The sequence below is a fragment of the Triticum aestivum genome, chromosome 7D (assembly GCF_018294505.1).
Source record: "Triticum aestivum cultivar Chinese Spring chromosome 7D, IWGSC CS RefSeq v2.1, whole genome shotgun sequence".
In the NCBI taxonomy this organism is placed as follows: Eukaryota; Viridiplantae; Streptophyta; class Magnoliopsida; order Poales; family Poaceae; genus Triticum; species Triticum aestivum.
The window spans coordinates 93955007-93965404 of NC_057814.1; positions in this window are offsets into that span (position 1 = coordinate 93955007).

Here is a 10398-nt window from a genome sequence, read left to right on the forward strand (position 1 = left end):
ATGCCTCAGCACTCATTGGACTGCACACATCAAATGTATTACTTCCAACAAGCTGCTCTCTTGTTCCATCTTACTGAAAACGAGGCCTTTCAGTCATCTTGCCCATGTAGTATGATTTGCATGTCTCAAGTGATTCGAAATCAAGTGAGTCCAAACGATCCATCTGCATGGAGTTTCTTCATGCATATATACCAATAGACATGGTTCGCATGTCTCAATCTTTTCAAAAATGAGTGAATCCAAAGATCCATCTACATGGAGCTTCTTCATGCGTTCTATACCAATATGACTCAAATGGCAGTGCCACAAGTATGTGGTACTATCATTACTATTTTATGTCTTTTGGCACGAACATGTGTATCACTGCGATCGAGATTCATTTTAGGTGCAAGACCATTGAAGGTATTATTCAAGTAAACAGAGTAACCATTATTCTCCTTAAATGAATGACCGTATTGCGATAAACATAATCCAATCATGTTTATGCTCAACGCAAACACCAATCTCGATGGTAGAGGGAGCATGCGATGCTTGATCACATCAACCTTGGAAACACTTCCAACACATATCGTCATCTCACCTTTAGCTAGTCTCCGTTTATTCCGCAGCTTTTATTTCGAGTTACTAACACTTAGCAACCGAACCGGTATCTAATACCCTGGTGCTGCTAGGAGTACTAGTAAAGTACACATTCATATAATGTATATCCAATATACTTCTGTCGACCTTGCCTGCCTTCTCATCTACCAAGCATCTAGGGCAGTTTTGCTTCAGTGACCGTTTCCCTCATTACAGAAGCACTTAGTCTCGGGTTTGGGTTCAACCTTGGGATTCTCCACTAGAGCAGCAAATGATTTGCTGTTTCATGAAGTATCCCTTTTGCCCTTGCCCTTCTAGAAACTAGTGGTTTTACTAACCATCAACAATTGATGCTCCTTCTTGATTTCTACTTTCGCGGTGTCAAACATCGCGAGTTGCTCAAGGATCATTATGTCTATCCCTGATATGTTATAGTTCATCACGAAGCTCTAATAGCTTGGTGGCACTGACTATGGAGAACCATCACTATCTCATCTGGAAGATTAACTCCCACTCGATTCAAGCGATTGTGGTACTCAGACAATCTGAGCACATGCTCAACGATTGAGCTTTTCTCCCTTAGTCTGCAGGCTTAAGAAACTTGTCAGAGGTCTCATACCTCTTGACGTGGGCACTAGTCTGAAATCTCAATTTCAGTCTTCGGAAATCTCATATGTTCTGCGACGTTTCAAAAACGTCTTTGGTGCCACAATTCTAAACCGTTAGCATTACGCACTGAACTATCACGTAGTCATCAAAACGTGTATGTCAGATGTTTCGCAACATCTACAGACGACGCTGAGGTTCAGCACGTCGAGCGGTGCATTAAGGACATAAGCCTTCTGTGCAGCAATGAGGACAATCCTCAGTTTACGGACCTAGTCCGCATAATTGCTACTATCAACTTTCAACTAAATTTTTCTCTAGGAGCATATCTTAAACAGTAGAACTAAAGCGTAAGCTATGACATAATTTGCAAAGATCTTTTGACTATGTTCATGATAATTAAGTTCATCTGATCATTTACTGAACTCCCACTCAGATAGACATCCCTCTAGTCATCTAAGTGATACATGATCTGAGTCAAACTAGGCCGTGTCCGATCATCACGTGAGACGGACTAGTCATCATCGGTGAACATCTCCATGTTGATCGTATCTACTATACGACTCATGTTCGACCTTTCGATATCTTGTGTTCCGAGGCCATGTTTGTACATGCTAGGCTCGTCAAGTCAACCTAAGTGTTTCGCATGTGTTCCGAGGCCATGTCTGTACATGCTAGGCTCGTCAACACCCGTTGTATGCGAACGTTAGAATCTATCACACCCGATCATCACGTGGTGCTTCGAAACAACGAACCTTCGCAACGGTGCACAGTTAGGGGGAACACGTCTCTTGAAATTTTAGTGAGGGATCATATTATTTATGCTACCGTCGTTCTAAGCAAATAAGATGTAAACATGATAAACATCGCATGCAAATCATAAAGTGACGTGATATGGCCAATATCCTCTTGCGCCTCTGATCTCCATCTTCGAGGCGCGGCATGATCACCTTCGTCACTGGCATGACACCATGATCTCCATCATCATGATCTCCATCATCGTGTCTTCATGAAGTTGTCTCGCCAACTATTACTTCTACTACTATGGCTAACGGTTAGCAATAAACTAAAGTAATTACATGGCGTTTTCATTGACACACAGGTCATACAATAAATTAAGACAACTCCTATGGCTCCTGCCGGCTGTCATACTCATCGACATGCAAGTCGTGATTCCTATTACAAGAACATGATCAATCTCATACATCACATATATCATTCATCACATCCTTTTGGCCATATCACATCACATAGCAAACCCTGCAAAAACAAGTTAGACGTCCTCTAATTGTTGTTGCATATTTTACGTGGCTGCTATGGGATTCTAGCAAGAACGTTTCTTACCTACGCAAAAGCCACAATGTGATATGCCAATTTCTATTTACCCTTCATAAGGACCCTTTTCATCGAATCCGATCCGACTAAAGTGGGAGAGACAGACACCCGCTAGCCACCTTATGCAACTAGTGCATGTCAGTCGGTGGAACCTGTCTCACGTAAGAGTACGTGTAAGGTCGGTCCGGGCCGCTTCATCCCACGATGCCGCCGAATCAAGATAAGACTAGTAACGGCAAGTAAATTGACAAAATCGACGCCCACAACTACTTTGTGTTCTACTCGTGCATAGAAACTACGCATAGACCTGGCTCATGATGCCACTGTAGGGGAACGTAGCAGAAATTCAAAATTTTCTACGCATCACCAAGATCAATCTATGGAGTTTACTAGCAACGAGAGGGAAGGAGTGCATCTACATACCCTTGTAGATCGCGAGCGGAAGCGTTCAAGAGAACGGGGTTGATGGAGTCGTACTCGTCGTGATCCAAATCACCGATGATCCTAGCGCCAAACGAACGGCACCTCCACGTTCAACACACATACAGAGCAGCGACGTCTCCTCCTTCTTGATCCAGCAAGGGGGGAGGAGAGGTTTATGGAGATCCAGCAGCACGACGGCGTGGTGGTGGAAGTAGCGGGATTCCAACAGGGCTTCGCCAAGCGCTGCGGGAGGAGGGAGATGTGTCACGGGAGGGAGAGGGAGGCGCCAGGGCTTAGGTATTGCTGCCCTCCCTCCCCCCACTATATATAGGGCCAAGGGAGAGGGGGGCGCAGCCTTGGCCCTTCCTCCAAGGAAGGGTGCGGCCAGGGAGGAGTCCATCCTCCCCAAGGCACCTCGAAGGTGCCTTCCCCCTTTAGGACTCTTCCTTTCCCTTATCTCTTGGCGCATGGGCCTCTTGGGGCTGGTGCCCTTGGCCCATATAGGCCAAGGCGCACACCCCACAGCCCATGTGGCCCCCCGGGGCAAGTAGACCCCTTGGTGGACCCCCGGACCCCTTTCGGCACTCCCGGTACAATACCGATAATGCGCGAAACTTTTCCGGCGACCAAAATAAGACTTCCCATATATAAATCTTTACCTCCGGACCATTCCGGAACTCCTCGTGACGTCTGGTATCTCATCCGGGACTCCGAACAACTTTCGGGTTACCGCATACTAATATCTCTATAACCCTAGCGTCACCGAACCTTAAGTGTGTAGACCCTACGGGTTCGGGAGACACGCAGACATGACCGAGACGACTCTCCGGTCAATAACCAACAGCGGGATCTGGATACCCATGTTGGCTCCCACATGCTCCTCGATGATCTCATCGGATGAACCACGATGTCGAGGATTCAATCAATCCCGTATACAATTCCTTTTGTCTACCGGTATAGTACTTGCCCGAGATTCGATCGTCGGTATCCCGATACCTTGTTCAATCTCGTTACCGGCAAGTCTCTTTACTCGTTCCGTAACACATCATCCCGTGATCAACTCCTTGGTCACATTGTGCACATTATGATGATGTCCTATCGAGTGGGCCCAGAGATACCTCTCCGTTTACACGGATTGACAAATCCCAGTCTCGATTCGTGCCAACCCAACAGACACTTTCGGAGATACCTGTAGTGCACCTTTATAGCCACCCAGTTACATTGTGACATTTGGTACACCCAAAGCATTCCTACGGTATCCGGGAATTGAACAATCTCATGGTCTAAGGAAATGATACTTGACATTAGAAAAGCTCTTAGCAAACGAACTACACGATCTTGTTCTAGGCTTAGGATTGGGTCTTGTCCATCACATCATTCTCCTAATGATGTGATCTCGTTATCAACGACATCCAATGTCCATGGTCAGGAAACCGTAACCATCTATTGATCAACGAGCTAGTCAACTAGAGGCTTACTAGGGACATGGTGTTGTCTATGTATCCACACATGTATCTGAGTTTCCTATCAATACAATTCTAGCATGGATAATAAACGATTATCATGAACAAGGAAATATAATAATAACCAATTTATTATTGCCTCTAGGGCATATTTCCAACATGATCAGGGCACTCAGCCTCCTTCTCCAGCGTGTGGCGGCACTCCGCCTGCGCCGGTGCGCCCGAGCAGCCAGCCTCCTCCTTCTCCGCCTCGCCAGCAAGGGTGAAAGAGACCCGCCGCTGCTCCGGCTGCTCCGGAGCGTCATAGTCCTTCTCCTCCGCCTTGTAAGCAAGCACGAAAGAAGACAGCCGCAGCCGCTCCGTCTGCTCCGGCGTCTAGCAGTACTGCCAGAGGCGGGAGGCAATACAGATTTGGTCCTTCTCTGAAGACTTCAGAGAAGTTACCATACGAGAGGACCGTGGAGGAAAACGCGAATATCATGCGGACCGAAGTGACGAAATTCTTTGAAGGGGCGAAAGAAAAGAAACATCCACCTCCGGAGGAGAAGATACATCCCGTGAAAGCGAAGCGCACTCTGGATGCCCTGAAGAAACCACCAAAGTCTCCGCCGAAAGCCAAATATGACCGCATTATTGAAAAGTCATTTCTCGAAGCGAAGTGGTCGGGAAGTACTAGAAGTGATGAAAGGTTAAAAGAACGACGAGCAGCTGGGAAAAAAATTGCCCAGCTCGGTGAACAAGCGGACCAATCGTGCCCCCCCCCCCCGCTCAAGGTGTCTAGCGACATCGTCGCTAATGATCCGAGGATGGTGCCCGGTTATAGCAATCTTGGAGATTACCTGCCCGACGATGTACATTATGATTTCTTGGAGGTGGACGAACACAGATACGAGTACGGGAAGCCTCTCGTCAAAGATGAAAAATCTCTAACAACGATGATGCGAAGATTCCATGATTGGTACATGAAAACCTGCAGAGAATCTGGGGGGACGAATACTTTGACGCTGTTCGTTAAAGAGGAGCATGACCTCGTTGGAATTGATCTGTTGCATGTTGCATTTGAGGAGTTCTTCCAGTTTTTCAATCAAATGGCCCTCGATAAATTAACGGTCACTTGCTACTGTCTGTAAGTAGTACTATTTCTGTCATTAAGTATCTATATATAGGTCAGCTCTTTCATTGCATGTATTTATAATTATCCTCACTATATTATATATGCAGATTGAAGATCGCTGAATTGAAGAAAAGACAAATCGGTGATATTGGGTTCATTAACACAAATCTCATAGATGCAAATGAGGTTAAATTTCATGCCAAAGATACCGAGGCCAACTTGCTACGATCGTTGGTAATAAATGAAAACAAAGATATAATACTCTTTCCTTACAACTTCAAGTGAGTGTTACTGTCTTGTGCATATTCGGTTTCCCTTATTAGTCCAGGTTATAGTAATGTAATTGATGAGTTATGCATGTGTGCGCAGGTTCCACTATATTCTCCTAGAGATTAAGCTTTAGCAGGGACTAGTAACCGTCTTAGACTCGAGACGAAAAGATCCTAAGGAGTATGCGGACATGACTGAAATGCTCGAGAAGTAAGTTAAATCGATCATTATCGCACCATATCAGCAAGTTTGTTCATTTCCTGATATCAAGTAATTGTTTTCTTTGTCTAGCAGGGTTTGGACAAAGTTCACCAAAAAAGCTCCGGGACTGCCAAAGAAGCTGCAATTTAGACACCCGAAAGTAAGTACTACTAGCATGTTCCGCGCACCTCCTAGTGATTCAAGCGCTAGTTTCATCAATACCATTTATAGCATGCTTGCTTATCAGTTTGATTGACCTCTATTTTTTGTAAAGTGGTTGTGGCAGGAAGCCGGGAATAATTACTGTGGATACTACATTTGCGAGTCCATCCGCCACACGACCTGTGAGCAGGGCTACTCTGACGAACAATATGAAGTGCGTAAGCAATAATATTCACAATTTTATTTTATTACCATCATTTGTGTTGAGTTTCATTTATTCATATATATATGTATTGACCCCCTTCTTCAAATTAGATCTTTCGGATGTGGGATAAACTCCTACCACCAGATCGTATGCGAGCAATTCAAGAGGAATTGGCGGCATTCTTCCTTGACCACGTGATCGCTAAAGACGAAGAATACCATGTGGACCCTGAGTTCATATATAATTAGGAGATTATATTGTAAGAGATAATTATACTGTATATATGTAGCCAGTAGCGTCGGATAGATATACGAGAACTTGTTGTTCGACCAATCTCTCGGAGAAGGAGAGGTGGTCGATATTACTTCGCTCTGTATGCATATGTTCATGACGATCTTCTGTTTCCTTCATTTGCTTACTAGCTAGCGTGTCGAGTCCTCTCTATACGCATATATAATACGTAGCGTACGTCGACCAAGCACGGAGATAAGAGAAAACACTTCTCTCTATTAATTAGGTAGATAACACAATATATGAAACACCTAAATTAACCCCCCCCCCCAAACCCCTAAACCACCCCCTTAAAAAAACAAAAACCTCGGCTCCTGCCAGCTGCTGACGCGTGGATGCCTATTGGTCCCGGTTTGTGCCACCAACCGGGACCAAAGGGCCTCCTGCCTGGGCTCCCCGCACGGGCCACGTGGAGGCCCATCTGTCCCGGTTCATGTAAGAACCGGGACTAAAGGCCCAGGGCATTAGTAACGACACTTTAGTCCCGGTTCAACAACCGGGACAAAAGGCCCTTAAGAACCGGGACAAATGGCCAGAAAGCATGCTACAAGTAGGTGACGGTTCAGCATGCGTGCGTGCATTGATGAAGATTATTGGAAGCTGAGCAGGCGTGCTCGATCACTGCCCGAGGCAGAATTTACTACTCCGCATTTTGTAACCGCATCGTATCTCCGAACTTCTATATAAGCTGATGCAAAGCTAGGGTAATGGCTAAATAATCGTATTCGGAGCAATGTTTTAAATAGCGGGCTATGGCATTTAGCGGCGACCCTTAAAAACAGCTATAGCTGGGCTATAGCGGCAAATTGTACATGAAGTCATTTAGCGACAACACCCTCAAACAGCGATAGCGGGGCTATAGCCGGCTATTAAACTATGATTCGGAGACCGTACCACTCCATCCAAAATCTTTGCCGCACCCGCACCGTCCACTAGCACGGAGCATGGTGGAGGACCTCGTGGAAAAGATCCTGCTCAGCATTCCGCCGGAGGAGCCGGAGATCCTCGCCCGCGCCTCCCTCGCCTGTAAACCTTGGTGCCGCCACCTCTCCGGCAACGCGTTCCGAAGCCGCTACCTCGCCTTGCATGGAACAGCTCCGGTCCTGGGCTTCCTGCAGAGCTTGGTGGCCGGCGACCCCGAGCACTTCGTCCCCACAAAAAAGTTCTGCCCCCGCAGTCCCATTCCAAAACGGGAAAGCACTTTCGTGCTTGACTGACGCCATGGCCGCGTTCTTCTTGGATGCTCGTAACAACGTGATGAAGCTATCGTCTGGGATCCCGTGTCCGGGAGGCAGACCGAACTACGAGAGTCTGACTACTTCTGCGCAGCCGCGGTGCTCTGCTCCGTGGACGGCTGCGACCATGCAGCCTGCAACTCGGGCCCGTTTTCCGTGGCTTGTATCGAGGACGAGGGATGTGTGGATGATGACGAACATTCTCTCCTGCGGGTGTCTGTGTACTCATCATACACCCAGAAGTGGACTTCTCCGGCCTGTATTCACATAGGATTTGTATCGGACAACTGCTTCATGGGAAGGCCTAGTCTCCTCATCGGAAAACAACTCTACTTCCTCCTTGATCATGGTTTGGGCATTCTCCGGTATGACTTGAGTCGGCATCGCCTGTCAGTTATGATCTGCCAGAAAAGCTGGTTGAGCACAACCCTCTCCTTATTTCGGGGCCCGGCGGTAGGCTGGGGGTCGTCCACCAGGACCAGCACGGCTTGTGCGTCGTGTACTCGAGGTGGAGCATTGATGGTGAGTATCGTTGGCTCTATAGCAGAGCAATTGACATCAATATGCTTCGCCCCATTGGCCATCTGATGAGCTCACATCCACCAGTGGTGGCTGGATCTTTGGAGGGCACCGACGTGAGCATTGTCGTCACAGATCTTGGTTTCTTCACATTTGATCGCAAGTCCCTGAAGTTTAAGAAGCTTTCGAGTAAGAAGTACATATATGGTTGGGATTTAGCTGAGCACATCTTTCTCTACACGAGCTGCAACACTATACCAGGTATGTTTACCTTGACACTTCATATATGATTCCCATTTGTACGATTTTTTGATGTGTTCAGTTCACCAACACATGCTAAGTTTGCCTTAACAAAATCGCTTAAGCGGTGCCAAGAAATTTTACGGAGTACATTACTGATTGGCGTTCTTTGCTTCGTTTAGCACTGGCTGGTGTTGTGGACGACCAAAGAGCTGGTGAGGGAGGAGGTGTTTATCATGCCGAAGTCTGAATTAATCCCTGGCAAGGCAGTGAAGCATGGGAGTTTAATTTCATCTTTTGGTGCTTCTTCTTATTCGGAGTGTTATCCTACTCTGATATGAGAGTCTTGTTATCTTCACTTATGTTTCCTATGAGATTCTTGTCCTATGTTTGCTATGAATATATGAGAGTCTTCGCTTTGGTATAATCTTGTTAAGCGTCAGTTCTAAGTTGGTTACCCAAACATATTTTCTCTGTGGCGTATCACACTGAACTTTCAGTAACTTGGTTAAGATATGGCCGTAGGATAGCCACGTTCTTGTTCCTTCAGTCATTTTGTTAGCCTGTCGGACTGGTCCCTCCAACTTCCCTTGCCAAGCAAAATGCTTCCTATATTATGATTGAAAGTGCTATGCAAACGATCATCCACGGATGATTCAGACATGATGCCTAATTTGAATGACGGGGATTAGCAAAATGATGCAATCTAATGGGTGATTTCAGTATTCCACCCATCGTGCGAGATCGGGCAAAAGGTTGCTGTCACTAGTAGAAAACAGGGCTTTGGTTCGGCCAGAAAAGAGCATTAATCCCGGTTGCATTACGAACCGGGACTAATGTGAGCATTAGTCCCGGTTCGAGCGGCTAGGGCACCGTACATGCATTAGTCCCTGTTCAAATGGGACCTTTAGTCCCAGTTGGTGCCACGAACCGGGACTAAAGGGTGCGATGCCCATTAGTACCGGTTCGTGGCACCAACCGGTACTAAAGGATAGACCTTTAGTCCCAGTTCGAGCCACCAACCGGTACTAATGGGGTTTGAGGCATTAGTACCGGTTCATGGCACGAACCGGTACTAAAGGTCCCATTTTCAAACTCTACACGACCTCCCCCCCTGTGGATCGCCTTTTCGGTTTTGTAAAAAGCAAAAGAAAATGATAGAACTTCAAAAATTAAAATCCTTCCAGATGTAGTTATGTTACTACATGTACTAGTTAGGAAAATTTAAATCTTAAATTTGGACATGTTTTGCAAAAAGTGTCGGGAAAATGTAAAACGGCTATAACTTTTGCATACGATGTCAGAAAAAAAACGTATAACATATCAAAATGTTCAGCACGAAAATCCGCATCCGCACCGTCCACTAGCACGGAGCATGGTGGAGGAGCTCGTGGAAAAGATCCTGCTCAGCATTCCGCCGGAGGAGACGGAGATCCTCGTCCGCACCTCCCTCGCCTGCAAACCTTGGTGCCGCCTCCTCTCTGGCAATGCGTTCCGAAGCCGCTACCTCGCCTTGCATGGAACAACTCCGGTCCTGGGCTTCCTGCAGAGCTGGGTGGCCGGCGACCCCGAGCGCTTCGTCCCCACAAAAAAGTTCTGCCCCCGCAGTCCCATTCCCAAACGGGAAAGCACTTTCGTGCTCGACTGACGCCATGGCCGCGTTCTCCTTGGGTTCTCGGAACAGCGTGATGAAGCTATCGTCTGGGATCCCGTGTCCGGGAGGCGGACCGAACTGTGAGAGTCTGACTACTTCTG